General features: G+C 38.4%; 1 long non-coding RNA gene across 1 annotated transcript; it reads left to right on the plus strand.

The window, feature by feature from the left end:
* The first annotated feature begins 627 nt into the window (after positions 1 to 627).
* On the plus strand, positions 628 to 8,692 carry LOC115230493. Its single transcript, XR_003883432.1, has 4 exons — positions 628 to 778; positions 1,125 to 1,177; positions 7,084 to 7,166; positions 8,554 to 8,692. It is a non-coding gene; the product is annotated as an uncharacterized LOC115230493 (long non-coding RNA).
* Positions 8,693 to 15,273: the final 6,581 nt, after the last annotated feature.

A 15,273-nucleotide genomic window follows, 5' to 3' on the forward strand; every position in this document is an offset into this window, starting at 1 on the left:
TAGATTGCTTACGAACCATATGGTCCCGGGTTCAGTCCCACTGCGTGGTACCTTGGGCAAGTGTCTTCTGCTATAACCTCAGGCCGACCAAAGCCTTATATGATATAACGTCATAAGTAGCTAATAGAAAGAGTAGGGATACCCATAGTGAATGTTAAATATAAAAGAAATTAAAGTTTGAATTATATATAATTATAGAGACTACTTATATGCACTAAATGTATGTTTCTGCCAATGCTTACATCTGTATGCTCGCTTTATAACCGTGCTTACTAGAGTATTTTTAGAAAAAATAATGAAAAATAGCTCAGAATTGCAGAGAAGACAGAAATTCTTGCCTTTGTCATATGGTATCGAAATTGAGAGAATCAACCATTCTAACTGAAATTGTTCATATATATACATATATATATATATATATACACACACACACATATATATATATATATATATATATAAGTACATGGAACTGTGTATGTGTACAAACATGCATTTATATATGTGTTTATACATGTAGATGCAGATGTATTAATGTGAGTCTGTATGTTCGTATATATATATATTTATTTATAGTATTTTTAAGTGTATATGTGATTATGAATGTATATTTTTATCTACGTATGTGGGTTTTATGTGCATCTATGACGTGTGTCTCATTTATAAATACAGCAATTATTTTCTATATCAATCCATAGGCTGGACCAAATCCTTCGCATTTCGTTTGATTTTAAAATCTTTCAACGAATATAAAAAACCTGCTGAGAACATATCAAGAGCCGTGAGTAGATATCTGCCCTCTCTTTCTCCGAACACACACACACACACACACGCGCTGAACACGCGCACACATGCATACATTCACACACACACACACCACACACACACACATGCATATTTTATACAAGAAATGCAAAACGTCAATTTAAATAGTGAGTGAGCTCAATACGTTTCGTAGATAGTGATATCGATTTTGTTAGCCTGATCAGCTTAAACACAAATACATACATATGTAAAATTATTTCCTTATCTGTATCTTTTTATACTTCTCAACGCTTTTAAATCAAACTTTGTTTCTTGAATTTAATGTATGCATATATATATATATACACATCTGGCTTTTGCAGATGGAGCATGAGGTTTTAACCGTGACTGGAAAATTCCGAGTTGAATATCCTGGGTAAGCAAAAGCTTCTAACACATTTATTCAAATTTATTTTGTTTTGTTCCAAACATTCGATTTTATCGCATGTATTATACGTCACCATGATCAACAGTGTTTTACTTGTGGCCCACAATATACTAATTCGTACCTTCGACGAAATTCTTAAGTGTTTATCAATGTTTTATTATACAAAGGACAAACAAACCCATATAAAGATAAAGAGAGAACTGTGTATATATATATATATATATGCATATATACATACACATACATACCCATATATATATATAATCTAACAATAATTTAACATTACTTGAAAAGGTAGTGGGTAGCGAACTTCTTCACTACTTCAGGGAGTGACGACCCTGCCTGACACGAGTTCCGGGCTCAGCTGGCTCCGGCTGACAGTACCCGGTATGGGCCCCTATCAAGGGTTACGGAAAGGAGACAACCTTCAAAGAAATCCGGAGTGGAGCCATGAAGGCGGTCTAGTGTTCGACTCGACACTCTTCCGGCAGCTCCTGCAACCAAGCTGGTGCCAAACGTAATGCACTGCACTCCTTTGGACTACATCAGCAAGGTCGAGAGAGGAAACCTGACGATTGGGTTACTCAGGACTTTCTGATCTATAGCCCAGACCTGCGCAAACCTGGAGAGGACACTTCAGTGCTGCTGTAAAAAGCTGCAGAAACAACACGGGAGGTAACAGTCACGAGTGATAAGTCTATTCAGATTGGCGTAAAATATGGGCGCTACGGGTTACCTCTGACGGTGGGAGGGACCTCCGTGTCCTATTGGTTAGCTACTGCCCACCTCAAGCTGGGCAGCCCCCAGTTAATAAGGTGCTGACCCGCCACAGGTCGCCTGCTTCATTGGGTGCTTGAAGCTAAGAGTATGACTTGAAAAGCGGCCTGCAACCTCTGCACCAGGCAAACAACTAAAAGTCAAGAAAACACCAGTTGTGCGGTTGGCAAGCTGGAATGTGAGGACCATGTGCCCTGGAATATCTGATGATCTACTCAGGGTTGAAGACACAAGGAAAACGGCCATCATTGACCGTGAACTAAAGAGGATCAACATAGATATTGCTGGGCTGCAGGAGACAAGTCTCCCCTCAAACGGCAAACTCAAAGAGCAGGATTTCACCTCCTTTTGGCTGGAAGCGATCCAGAAGAACCTCGTCAGCATGGCGTTGGCTTTGTGGTGAGAAACTCATTACTCTCCTCAATAGAACCACCATCAGGAGGCACTGAGCGTATCCCCTCACTGCGCCTCTCGACTTCTTCTGGCTCAGTACATCTACTCAGCATCTCTACTCCCACTCTCTACAGCTCAGAGGAGACCAAGTACCAGTTCTACAAAGATCTCAACTGTGTCATAGAAAATATACCAACGACTGAAAATATCTACCTTCTGGGGGATTTTAACGCTCGCATGGGATCTGACCATGATTCGTGGCCCAATAGTGTTGGACACTTTGGTATTGGCAACATGAATGACAATGGTCAGAGACTACCCGAATTCTGTACATACCACAACCTGTGCATCACAAACACATTCTTTACCAACAAGCCTTCCCACAAGGCATCTTGGAGACATCCAAGATCTCACCACTGGCATCAGCTGAATCTCATCATTACACGGAGATCCTTTCTGAATTCTTCTCTATTGACCCGCAGTTACCACAGCGCGGATTGTGACACAGACCACTCACTAATTAGAAGTAGGGTGAGGATTCTGCCTAAAAAAGTCCATCGCTTCAAGAAAGTGGGCCGACCACGCATTAACACTGCCAGAACCTCGGAACCTACACTGCGAAAATGTTTTGCTGCTTCTATCAAGGTTGCCCTCAGTAGCTGCCCAACCTCCTCTGCTGAAAGTAGGTAGAACTATATCAGGGAAGCTTTGTATACGACATCAATAGATACTTTCGGCATGAGAGAAAGGCAAAGCTCAGATTGGTTTAATGCTTGGCTCTCAGAGCTGGAACCAGTTATCAAAGCAAAGCGTGCAGCTCTGATGGAATACAAGAGTGATTCTTCTACAAAGTCACTCGAAGAACTCAGAAAGGCACGAAATAAAACCCAACTGACAGCCAGACGCTGTGCAAATAGGTATTGGCAGGAAATCTGTCAGAGTATCCAGTCAGCTGCTGACAGTGGCGACACCTGTGGGATGTATGCCGGTTTGAAGAAGGCCCTCGGTCCATCCGCAACCAAGTCAGCCCCTCTGGAGATCTCATCAGGGATCAAGGCAAGCAAATGGATAGATGGGTGGAGCACTAACAGGATCTCTACTCACGGGAGACTACAGTGGCTGAGGTTGCAGTCGAGAGTGTCAAGATCTTGCCAGTAATGTGCGAACTTGACAGTCCGCCATCTATAGCAGAGCTCACCAAGGCTGTTGACTCCCTAGCAAGAAATAAGGCTCCGAGAAAAGACGGCATCCCCTCAGATATCATCAAAGCCGGCAAAAACACCATCCTGCTTCGGCATCTTCATGAGCTTCTGTGTCAGTGCTGGGAAGAGGGTACAGTCCCTCAGGATATGCGGGATGCCAACATCATTACGCTTTACAAAAACAAAGGTGACCGTGGTGATTGTAACAATTACCGTGGTATATCTCTTCTAAGCACTGTTAGAAAGACCTTTGCCCGCGTTATCCTGGCAAGGCTACAACTACTTGCTTCTCGTATCTATCCGGAATCGCAGTGTGGCTTTAGAAGAAGCAGATCAACTAACGATATGACATTCTCCGTACGCCAACTTCAGAGAGCAGAAAATGCCATTATATATGGCCTTCATTGATCTAACAAAGGCTTTTGACTCGGTAAGCAGAACAGGCCTCTTCCTCCTGCTCCAAAAAATCGGATGTCCACCAAAGCTGCTGAGGATCATCAAGTCTTTCCATGATGACATGCAAGGCACCTTACAGCACAAAGGTTCAACATCAGCCGCCTTCCAAATAAAAAACCGGGTAAAGCAAGGTTGTGTCCTCGCTCCTACATTGTTTGGCATCTTCTTCTCGCTCTTACTCTCACAAGCCTTTCAGACATAGATGATGGAGTGTTTCTACACAGTAGAAGTGACGGGAAACTGTTCAATCTCTCGCGCCTGTGTGCCAAGACCAAAATCAGAAACGTCCTGATCAAGGAGATGCTATTTGCTGATGATGCCGCTCTGGTATCAGACACAGAAGCCCTCCAAAGGTTCATTGACTGTTTTGAGCAAGCATGTAACGACTTTGGCTTAGCTATCAGCCTTAAGAAGACCAACATCATGGGTCAGGCTACATCGGACATCCCAAACATACATATTGGAGACCACAGATTACAAGAGGTGGAGAAGTTTACCTATCTGGGCTCTACCGTCACCTACAACCTATCCCTTGACGCTGAGCTCAATATACGCATTGGCAAGGCAGCTGCTGCGATGGCCCAACTCTCCAAACGGGCTTGGGACAACAATAAGCTGATCAAGACCACGAAAATGAAGATCTACCAGGCATGTGTACTCAGCACTCTACTGTATGGAAGTGAGACTGGACGCTATACACACGCCAAGAGCGTCGCCTAAACATCTTTCACCTGCGCTGCCTCCGAAAAATCCTCCACATCAAATGGCAGAATCATATCCCCAACAAAGATGTCCTCAGGCAAGCAGGAATACCAAGCATGTTTGCACTCCTCACACAAAGACGTATGAGATGGCTTGGGCATGTTAGCCGTATGAAAGATGGCAGAATCCCCAAGGACATACTCTACGGAGAGCTTGCTAGCGGTACCAGGTCTGTGGGTAGACCGATCTTACGTTACAAGGATGTTTGCAAAAGGGACATGAAGGCCTGCAACATCAATATTAGCGGTTGGGAGGCAGTTGCCGGCAACCGTGGAGAATGGCGTCGTACAGTAAAAGAGGGAATACAAAGGAGTGACAGAGAGAGAGAGGAGAAATGGAAAGAAAAGAAGAGACGTCAACAAGAAACTATGACATTACAACCAGCCAGGAACAGTCTTCGCTATATTTGCGGTACCTGCCAGAGGGAGTGTTTGTCCAGGATAGGACTACACAGCCACAGCAGGAAATGTATCAGGATATGAAATATAAAAGCCGGACTGGACTATTTTATGCGCAACTCCATTGTCTCCCGAGACAAAAAGGATGCCAACCAACATATATATATATATATATATATATATATATATATATATATATATATATATATATATAACAAATTAAGGAACGTCCATAATAGGCCGTTCAACCCACTAGAAATAACAGCCAAGGCTTCAACCGCAAAATAGTAGTAATTCCGCAAACCAGGAGAAAATTAAAAAAAACATTTACCCTGTTACACTTTATACAATGCATTGTTTCATCGATTTTTAATGGTAAATCTGCCTGATTAAATTGAATCAAGCTAATCTTACATACGCCAACAGATTCATCAGTAAAGTAAGCCAGGAGGGAGAGATATTTACACGAGGCAGCACCACTACCGCTTCGGCAATATCTAACCTAAAATTTGTTGCTACCCTATATTGATTATATATATATATATATATATATATACACACACAGAAGGATAAGATCAATATTTAAATATCGATTTTATCAGGTGGCCAGCATGGGAATAAAAACCATCAAAGGTAACACTTATTTAAAATTATAATGTAGGGTAATAGCAGTCAAAACTTGACTCTAGAGCCACATTAAATGTTCATATAGCACCAGGAGAGAAGACGAAGAGACAAAATAGAATAGCAAACATTTCTGGATAATTCCAGATCCCGGATTTCTGACTCTGCATAAGAAATGCTCTGCCTTCATCAGTGGAATATACTCAGAAAAGCAAATAAATACAAATATATACATATACAACATACGATATACTTACATATACGAATGTATTTATAATATATATATATATATATATATGTATATATATATGTATATATATATATATATATATATATATAATATATATATATATATATATATATATATATATGAGCGTGTATATATAAATCAAGGCGGCTATCAGCATTTTAAGACCAACAGGGAAATAATTCACAATCACTAAAGGTGACAAGAGTGCGGTGAGCACCAGCATTATTAGAAATATTAGTCATAGACTATTTCGTTTTGGGATTTGGTTTGCAAGATTCTTTATATGAGTTCGTGTGTTGAAGCATATTCTGTTCTGTCTGGGGAGAGCCATTTTCTTTTTGTGCCTTATAATTCCACACACTCACTAGTAATATTTCAACGTATTTCTTATTTTTATTTTCCTAAAACATTTCGTTGAGTCTTGCAAACTTTTACCAGTGATTGTGTTAAATTATAGTCATAGACACCTTAGCCATAAAAAAAAACACATAGTGCATTGGCAGGGGGGGGAGAACATTCCCCACGGTAAGCCAGATGGATTAGATTAACATGGTAATTTCTTATAAGAAGTTAATACTCATCAGCAATGCTCACTCCATTACGGCTGGTGGAGGTTAACTCCCGCCTGTCAATATCATTGAGAATGACATAAAAATGAGTGATTGATTTCACAAAATGGCAATGTGAAGATTATAAAATAATTAAGGTGGCTAACACGCAATTTAAAACCAACCAGGTAATTACATATATATATATATAATATATATATATATATATATGATACGTTTATAAAAATTTATACACGGAGGGAAGACCACCATGTGGATTTCTTACATGCTAAAGAGGGCAAGCCACGGTACTGGACGAATATGTTCTTAACACTAACTTTTAGTCACCCGCTTGTAGTTCTAGCCTTCTTCACTAATTCTGTTCTCAACCATACTGAATGCGGTTATTTTACCTATGATGATCCAATCCTAAGCTATATTTGAATATAGAAATAATTGAAACAAAACAATTAATCTCTTTAAGTGTTCAAAGTCAACTGCGGCGCAATATCTCCCAAGTTTTGAACAAATTCCAGGCATTGCTCAACATGAATTTGCTTGATGAAAGTAAGTATCGTGTTTCTTCATTTTTTTATCACCATTACCGTCATAATTAGCTTCATCAATCACCATTACCATCCTCTTCGTCGTTGTCGTCATCATCAACCACAATGGATGATACCTTAGGACACAGACTCCCTCCCTCTCTCTCATACATACAACTATTCATTTACATTTTCTCGAAGCTTGGATAATTTCAATAAATCAGCATTTTATTTGGCTCTTTTCCGTTTCTTGTCCCTACGGAACGGTTTGTCTAACCGAGGGCAAAAATGTTTTCTTCTAATTTTGTATAGAAGTAGAAGATGCAGACTCTACTGGGCAGAATAATTCACACAATTCCAGTACTTTCTTTAATTCACTCAGGAAAATTATTCAATGCTGCAAATAATTTTCCTCAGCGAAAATTCATTTTGTTCGACGTGATCATATTAATTTTTGAATTAGGATCGATAGATACACACACAGCTTATACGCTTTAACTCATCTCTAAGAGATATAAAAGAGGAATAAATCACATCCCATTGCCGAACAATGATATAATTTTTTTTCTCTTCGTTTCCATTCATTTCATTTTACCACTGCCAAATCAATATAATGTCTATCTATTTCCGGCATAAAAGAGGTTTATGCGCATCCGGTCAGTATGTCTAAGTAGTGGTCAATATTGAGGAAATGCAACAATGGAGGCCGCGAAACAGACAGAAGCATTTTTACTAGTCAAATCCCGTAACAAATTATATATTGCTCGGGAAAATGTAAAAATATATATACATATACACGTACATATTTCGGGATGGTCATGTTATTTATTATTTAAAAAAATATATAAATGAATAAATATATGTGTGCATATATATATTGTGTGCCCAGGTAGAGTACACGGGGATCTCTACGTTCATCAGTGTTCGGGCAAACAGATCACATCGGCATAATTTGAAGAAGGCTGTCAAAGTAGTTTCTCATGGATTCAGATCTACGTTTCGAGCATTGTCTTCTGTGAAATATACACGCTGGCCATTTTCAAGATGTACGGATAGATTTTAGGAAAGTGTTCCTACATGTAAACAGGATGTGACATTTGTGTTGACAGTGTATTTGTCTAAAAGCAGAACCGTCCTTCCATCAGCGCTTGTCAATTGGCTGAAGTAACAAGAAAGGCATCGTCATTCATTGTATATTCGTGAATAAGTCACAAACTGAAATACGTTGATCTATTGTTTAGGGAAATATTATTTACTTGTTTAAGGGTTGTACTGGATACATAGCGAAAACAGCTCTAACAGTTCGAATAGTAAGAAATAAACATATATATATATATACAAATTCATACTATCCGGTAATTAATGTGCTTAAACTTTTATATTTTATGTTTTTTTCATTATGTTTCCAGGTTCAAGTACTGGTAATGGAACAGAGGATAGAACAGCAGAAACAAACTTTTGAGTGAAAATCGAAAAAGAGCCTCCAAGAATCGTCTTTGATGATATTTTATGCTATAAAACGATATTTTCTGCATATATAATACAAAATAAAATTTTCTCCATATATAATATAAAATAATATTTTCTCCATATATAATATGAAATAATATTTTCTCCATATATAATATAAAATTATATTTTCTCCATATATAATATAAAATTATATTTTCTCCATATATAATACAAAAATAAAATTTTCTCCATATATAATATAAAATAATATTTTCTCCATATATAATACAAAAATAAAATTTTCTCCATATATAATATGAAATAATATTTTCTTAATATATGATATAAAATAATATTTTCTCCATATATAATATAAAATATTCTTTCCTTGTAACGACACTATAATTGTACGTTTCAATACAACACTATGCATGCATGAGACTGTATAATCCACCATGATGTAATTTAAACAAGTTTCAGGGCCTCACTATGGCTTGAAACAGAAAATATTGCATGATTTGAAATTATATTGATATTCTATCTTCTTGCCAATTTAATGTTATCAATGTAAGCTTTAGAATTGTTAAATAAAGGATTAAATCTGATCTGTTGCTACCGTTCGTTTTCTAGATGAAATACTGTAATCCCGCAGACTAAGATCAAATACTACCGGAAGAGGCATTGATTCCATTTGTTATTTTAAACATTCCACTAAAATGTTAAAACTTGCAAAATGTATCATGTTGATTAGATTTACGATCATTTATCTAATTAGTATTATCAGGTCATTCAATTGTCATTGTTCAAGTAATCAACATTTCACAAACAGCTGGAATGGAAGCACTCCGTCGGTTACGACGACGAGGGTTCCGGTTGATCCGAATCAACGGAACAGCTTGCTCGTGAAATTAACGTGTAAGTGGCTGAGCACTCCACAGACACGTGTACCCTTAACGTAGTTCTCGGGGATATTCAGCGTGACACAGAGAGTGACAAGGCCGGCCCTTTGAAATACAGGTACAACAGAAACAGGAAGTAAGAGTGAGAGAAAGTTGTGGTGAAAGAGTACAGCAGCGATCACCACCACCCCTTGCAGGAGAACTCTGTCGGTTACGACGACGAGGGTTCCGGTTGATCCGAATCAATGGAACAGCCTGCTCGTGAAATTAACGTGTAAGTGGCTGAGCACTCCACAGACACGTGTACCCTTAACGTAGTTCTCGGGGATATTCAGCGTGACACAGAGAGTGACAAGGCCGGCCCTTTGAAATACAGGTACAACAGAAACAGGAAGTAAGAGTGAGAGAAAGTTGTGGTGAAAGAGTACAGCAGGGATCACCACCATCCCCTGCCGGAGCCTCGTGGAGCTTTAGGTGTTTTCGCTCAATAAACACTCACAACGCCCGGTCTGGGAATCGAAACCGCGATCCTATGACCGCGAGTCCGCTGCCCTAACCACTGGGCCATTGCGCCTCCACTCACAAACAGCTACATTCCAATCAAAGCACCGGACGTAGATTCGTCTTCTACACGTTCATGTCTACTTTCACTCCATCAATGTTACACTAACACGGGACTGCGCATGCCTCAATGTCTTCATTGAAGTAGTTTCTTAGTTATATTCTCTACATGATATTCGGGCCCATTAGGCCGCAGTCTCTCTCGGGATCCAACATATTCCAACCCCCGGGGATAGAAGACACCCCACTAAAAGAGATGCCAGTCTGTTGCAAGTTTAACCCTTGGTTGTTGCTGGTATTTCTTCTCAGATGACTGCACTGGAAGTGTTTAAGGACACTTTAAGAAGCATGTGGAGAAATATAGTCCAATAGGGGATGCTAGAAATAACAGCCAAGTATGTTAAAGTTTGGTTTTGTGTTTCATATGAAAATGAAGGACACTTCGAAACTCTTCTGTCTCCTTCCTCATTCTGCATTAATACCTCATCCTTCCCCTCTTCCTTTCTCTAATACATGATAGACTCCCTCTCTTATCACACACATCATTCCCTCTCCTTCTCTCCTCCTCTCCCTCCCCCTCTTTCACTTATTTATGTTATTGTTTAACCCCGCCTCCCTCATCCCTCGTTTTCTCTCAACTCTTACTCTCCCTCCCTCACAAAGCATATATCTCATACGTCATCTCTATTTCCTTCCCCCTCCCTCACTTTTTGTCTCTCTCTCCCTCCCACTTTACCACCTCATATCTCATACTCTCCCTCTACCTCTTTTGCGCTCCGCCCCACGTCACACTCTCCCTCTCTTTCTAAACCTATGTATCCTTCTCTCTCTCCCTCCACCTCCTTATATAATATTCTCTCATTCTCTTACCTCTTTCCTTCTCTCCCTTTCTCCTCCCTTTCCCTCTCCCTCTCTTTCTCTATGTCTGTCTCTCTCTTTCTCCCTCTCGCTTCTTATGTCTCTCTCTGTCTCCGTGTCTCTGTTTGTCTGTCTCTCTCCTTCTCCCTCTCTCTCCCTCTCCCTCTCTCTATTACCTTATTATATATTAACATTTATTTCTCTAATCCCTCCTCCTTCCATCCCTCTCTCTCTCCCTCTCCCTCTTTCTTCTCATCATTTTTACAGAATTACGTCGCCTTCCTCTCTATCTCTCTCATTCTTTCTATCTTCCTTTCTTTCTTTCTTTCTTTCTTTCTTTCTGTTTTTCTTCATCTTATGTCTTTCTTTCTTTCCTCTTTCCTTCTTTCTTTCCTCCTTTCTTTCTTTCTTCTTTCTTCTTCCTGCCTTACTTCACTTCTCTCATTCGTTATTCTTTCTTTGCTTCTTATTTCTTTCATTATTTTTTCTTTCCTCATTTCTTATTTATTTCTTTCTTTCTTTTTTTCCTGAATTTCTCGTATCTTTTTATTTTCTTATTACATTTTTTCTTTCTTCGTTACTTTTCTTCCTTTTTTTGTCGTGCTTCTTTTCCTTTCCTTTTCTCCTTTTTCTGTCTCTCCCTCTCACCCTGCTCTTATCCTTCTCACTTTCTTTCCTTCTTTTTTCCTTCTTTCTTTTTCCTTTTTTCCCCTTCATTCTTTCTATTTTTCTCTCTTTTTCCTTCTATCTTTACTTCTTTGTTCTTTCCATCTTTCCTTCTTTTTATTCTTCTTCATTCTTCTATCTTTCCTTCGTTTTCCTTCTATCCTTCCTTCTTTTCTTCTCACTTTCTTTCTTTATTTCTTTCTTACTTCTTTATTTCTTTCTTTTTCCTTTTTTTTGTTTCTTTTTCCTTTCTTTCTTTCTTACTTTCTTTTTCCCTTTCCTTCTTTCTTTCATTCCTTCTTTCATTCTTTCTTACGTTCTTTCTTTTTTACTTACTTTCTTTCTCCCTTTCTTTCTTTCCATTTTACATTCTTTTTTCTTTCTTTCTTTCTGTCTCTCTTTCTTTCATTCCCTCTTTTTTTTTTTCTTTATTTCTTTTTTCTTTCTTTATTTATTTCTTCCTGCCTTTTTTCTTCCTTTTTTCTTTCTTTCTTTCTGTCTCTCTTTCTTTCCTTCTTTCTTTTTTTCTTTATTTATTTCTTCCTGCCTTTTTCTTTCCTTCTTTCTTTCTTTCTTCCTTCTTTTTCTTTCTTTTTCTTTTTTTTCTTTCTTCTTTCTTTTTTCTTTCTTTCCTTCTTTCCTTCCTCCCTTCCTTCCTTCCTTTCTTTCTTCCTTTCTTTCTTTCTTTCTTCCGCTCTCATTTCATGCATTTTTACAGAATCACGTTACTTTATTCCTTCCTTTCTCTTTTCGTTCATTCCTTCTTTTTTTCTCTTTTCATTCTTCCTTTCTCTCTCTCTCTCTCTCTCACACACTTTCTTTCATTCTTTCCTTCCTTTTACTCTTTCTCTCTCTCACTCTCTTTCCTTCCCTTAATCTCATTGTTTCCCTCCCCAAACCAATTCGACTTTTATAAAAGAATCTCACCTCTCTATTGTCTCGCATCATTCGTGAAACAGCAACCAAACACCTTGAAATTCCTAAAGTTATTTTCTATATCAAAGCAGGACACTTGAGGAAGCGTCTATCAAATATATTGTCCTACATGTGGTCGGGAAATATGCTAGAAAAAACAGTTCAGTACACTGTATTCTGCATTGTTTTGCATGAAAGATTGAAAGAGACTTTAAGAAGCATCTGGAGGAATAATACACAATTGGTGGTCCTACGTGATGCTAGAAATAACAGCCAAGTATATCAAAGTTTTGTGTTGTCACTCATATTAAAATTAAAGGTACTTAGAAAATCCTCTCTCTCCCACCTCAGCATGTATTAATATATCAACCCAAATCTAAGCCGAATACCCCTAACCTCTAAGCCACTTGCCTTCACTCCAGCGACCATGCAAACTGTGTGATTCTATGGGTTTGGCATTTGGCGAAGGAAGGAGTTTTATACCGCTGTCCTCTTGAGTTTCTCGCCTTGATATTGATTTATCTGTGATCTTGGCTAGCAAGAAGTCCAGTTGTTTCTTGAAAATATCTACTCCGATTCCATAGAGATCCCTCCGATATTTTGGTGAGGAGTTAAATAGCAGTGCTCCCTTGAATCCCAAGATGAGACAGCTGGAACTTTTTGGAACAGTGCAGTGCGGTCCATTTCGAGGTCTAGTATTATTCTCAAATATGTATGTATGTATGTATGTATGTATGTATGTATGTATGTATGTATGTATGTATGTATGTATGTATGTATGTTTGTATGTATGTATGTATGAATGTATATATGAATGTATGCATGCACGCACGCACGCACGCACGCGGATATGTGTGTGTGCATGTGTATTGCGCGCGTGTGTATGTATTTATGTGTGTGTTAGTGTGAGGTTTAAGTTTAGGGCCATAGTGTTAGTGGTCTCTGTCTTCTTTCTCTTCCCTACACAATTACTTCGACCTATGTCCACCTTGTTCGTCTTATTATGTCTGCTACTTTTCGTTCACCTTGTCTCTTCCATGTCAATACTTTAATCTCTTCCTTAGCAAGTTTCGTTCCTTCTTGATGTAGAAGATATCTAGTTATATTTCACGTCCCCTTGTCACAAATAATTAATTAATCACACCCCATTCCATACTAGAATCGTTGAAATGTAACCAGGTATTGTAACATGTAGTTTTACTCATATTTTTTAACCTCTGGACATGGTGATCTCCTGCTACACGTATTCATGAAGATGTTATGTTTAAATCACGAAAAGGAAGAGGTGTTACATAATAATTCTCATTGTAGTGTAAGGATATATTTCAAATACCGCTTGTTATTTATGTGTGGTTAAAAAGTTTTCTTCGATCTTGATTCGGGGGATTAAGAACTACAGAAATAGTAGTTAAAAAAATTGTAAACGATGGCCATAATTATAAACATCTTTATACCCAATTAAATGGATTAAGAACTTGCTTGTCTCTCATGGATACATTGAATCGTTTCCTTTCTAGACAACACAACGTAATAGTACATACATTGTATTGATGAAACAAAGGTATAAAGTCGACCCATGCGGAATCTGAAGTTGGTACATACACTTTGACGAAGTAGTGCTAAGAATTATTTGCCAGGCGTTCGAACAATTCTGCCAACTCATATATATTTAAATAAACACACCTAGACACACACACATATATATATATATATATATTTATATATGTCAAGTTTTGTTCCTTTCGAGAAGTAGAATATATCTTATTATATTTCACGTCCCCTGGTAATAAATATCGAATCATGCCCCATTCTCTACTACAGTAGGAGAAATGTAACCAAGGAAGGCATCGTATTTCTACTGTTAACTACTGGACTCAGAAGGCCACACATCTGCAATATTCAACAGCCTATGGTTTCTGGTCGACTTCCCTAACGAATCCTCAACCCAACTAATAATTTTTGACCATCATGAGCATAATGAACCTTGCGAGTCCTGGATACAATACTTTCTACACCCATCCCTTCATCACTACCTTCATTCAAACCGACGCAGGCATCGGGTTTCGACACTTCCCTTTCACGACCGACCCAAGTTATCCGTTACTTGCTATGGGCAGACACTGGATGCCAGTTGTGCCTCTCTGGGAAAAGTCTCCTATTGAAACAGGGCCTGGATTAGCGTGAACTTAAGTAGTCAACATAACATTGAGTGCCGCTCAAAGCAGCTCCATTGATATCATCGGTGCCCTGATCCTACGAATATCTGGGACTGTTCCATCATCTGCGAAGTTCACGAGCCGCCAATTTCTGTACATCACTCCTTCAACTGACAAACATTTTTTTCTCTCCAAGTGTGTACCACCCTCGTTATTCATCCGCATTCTTCAGAATTGTAGAAAAGTGTGGAAATATAGGCACCACGATGGAAACATATCGAAACGATGTTATCTTCTTCATATTGGAGAAATGGAAAACAACCTATACTATTACGTTGTGTTGTTTAGAAGAAAAAAAGATTCAATGTATCTGTGAGAGACGGGCAAGTTCTTAACCCATGTAATTGGGTATAAAGATGTTTATAATTATGGCCATCGTTTTCAAATGGGGATTATATTTTCACACTTGTCATGGCAAGAGTTATTTTTCTTGTTTGCAAGGGAGGTAACTTGAAAAAAAGTCTTGGTATTTTCACAAATCTTAGATGTTAGTGTTACTTCCCTTACAAAGGAATTTATATTTTTGAATTTTTAACTGATATTTTAACTGAAATATCATAAA

Source organism: Octopus sinensis, unplaced genomic scaffold, assembly GCF_006345805.1.
Source record: "Octopus sinensis unplaced genomic scaffold, ASM634580v1 Contig15656, whole genome shotgun sequence".
Classification (NCBI taxonomy): domain Eukaryota; kingdom Metazoa; phylum Mollusca; class Cephalopoda; order Octopoda; family Octopodidae; genus Octopus; species Octopus sinensis.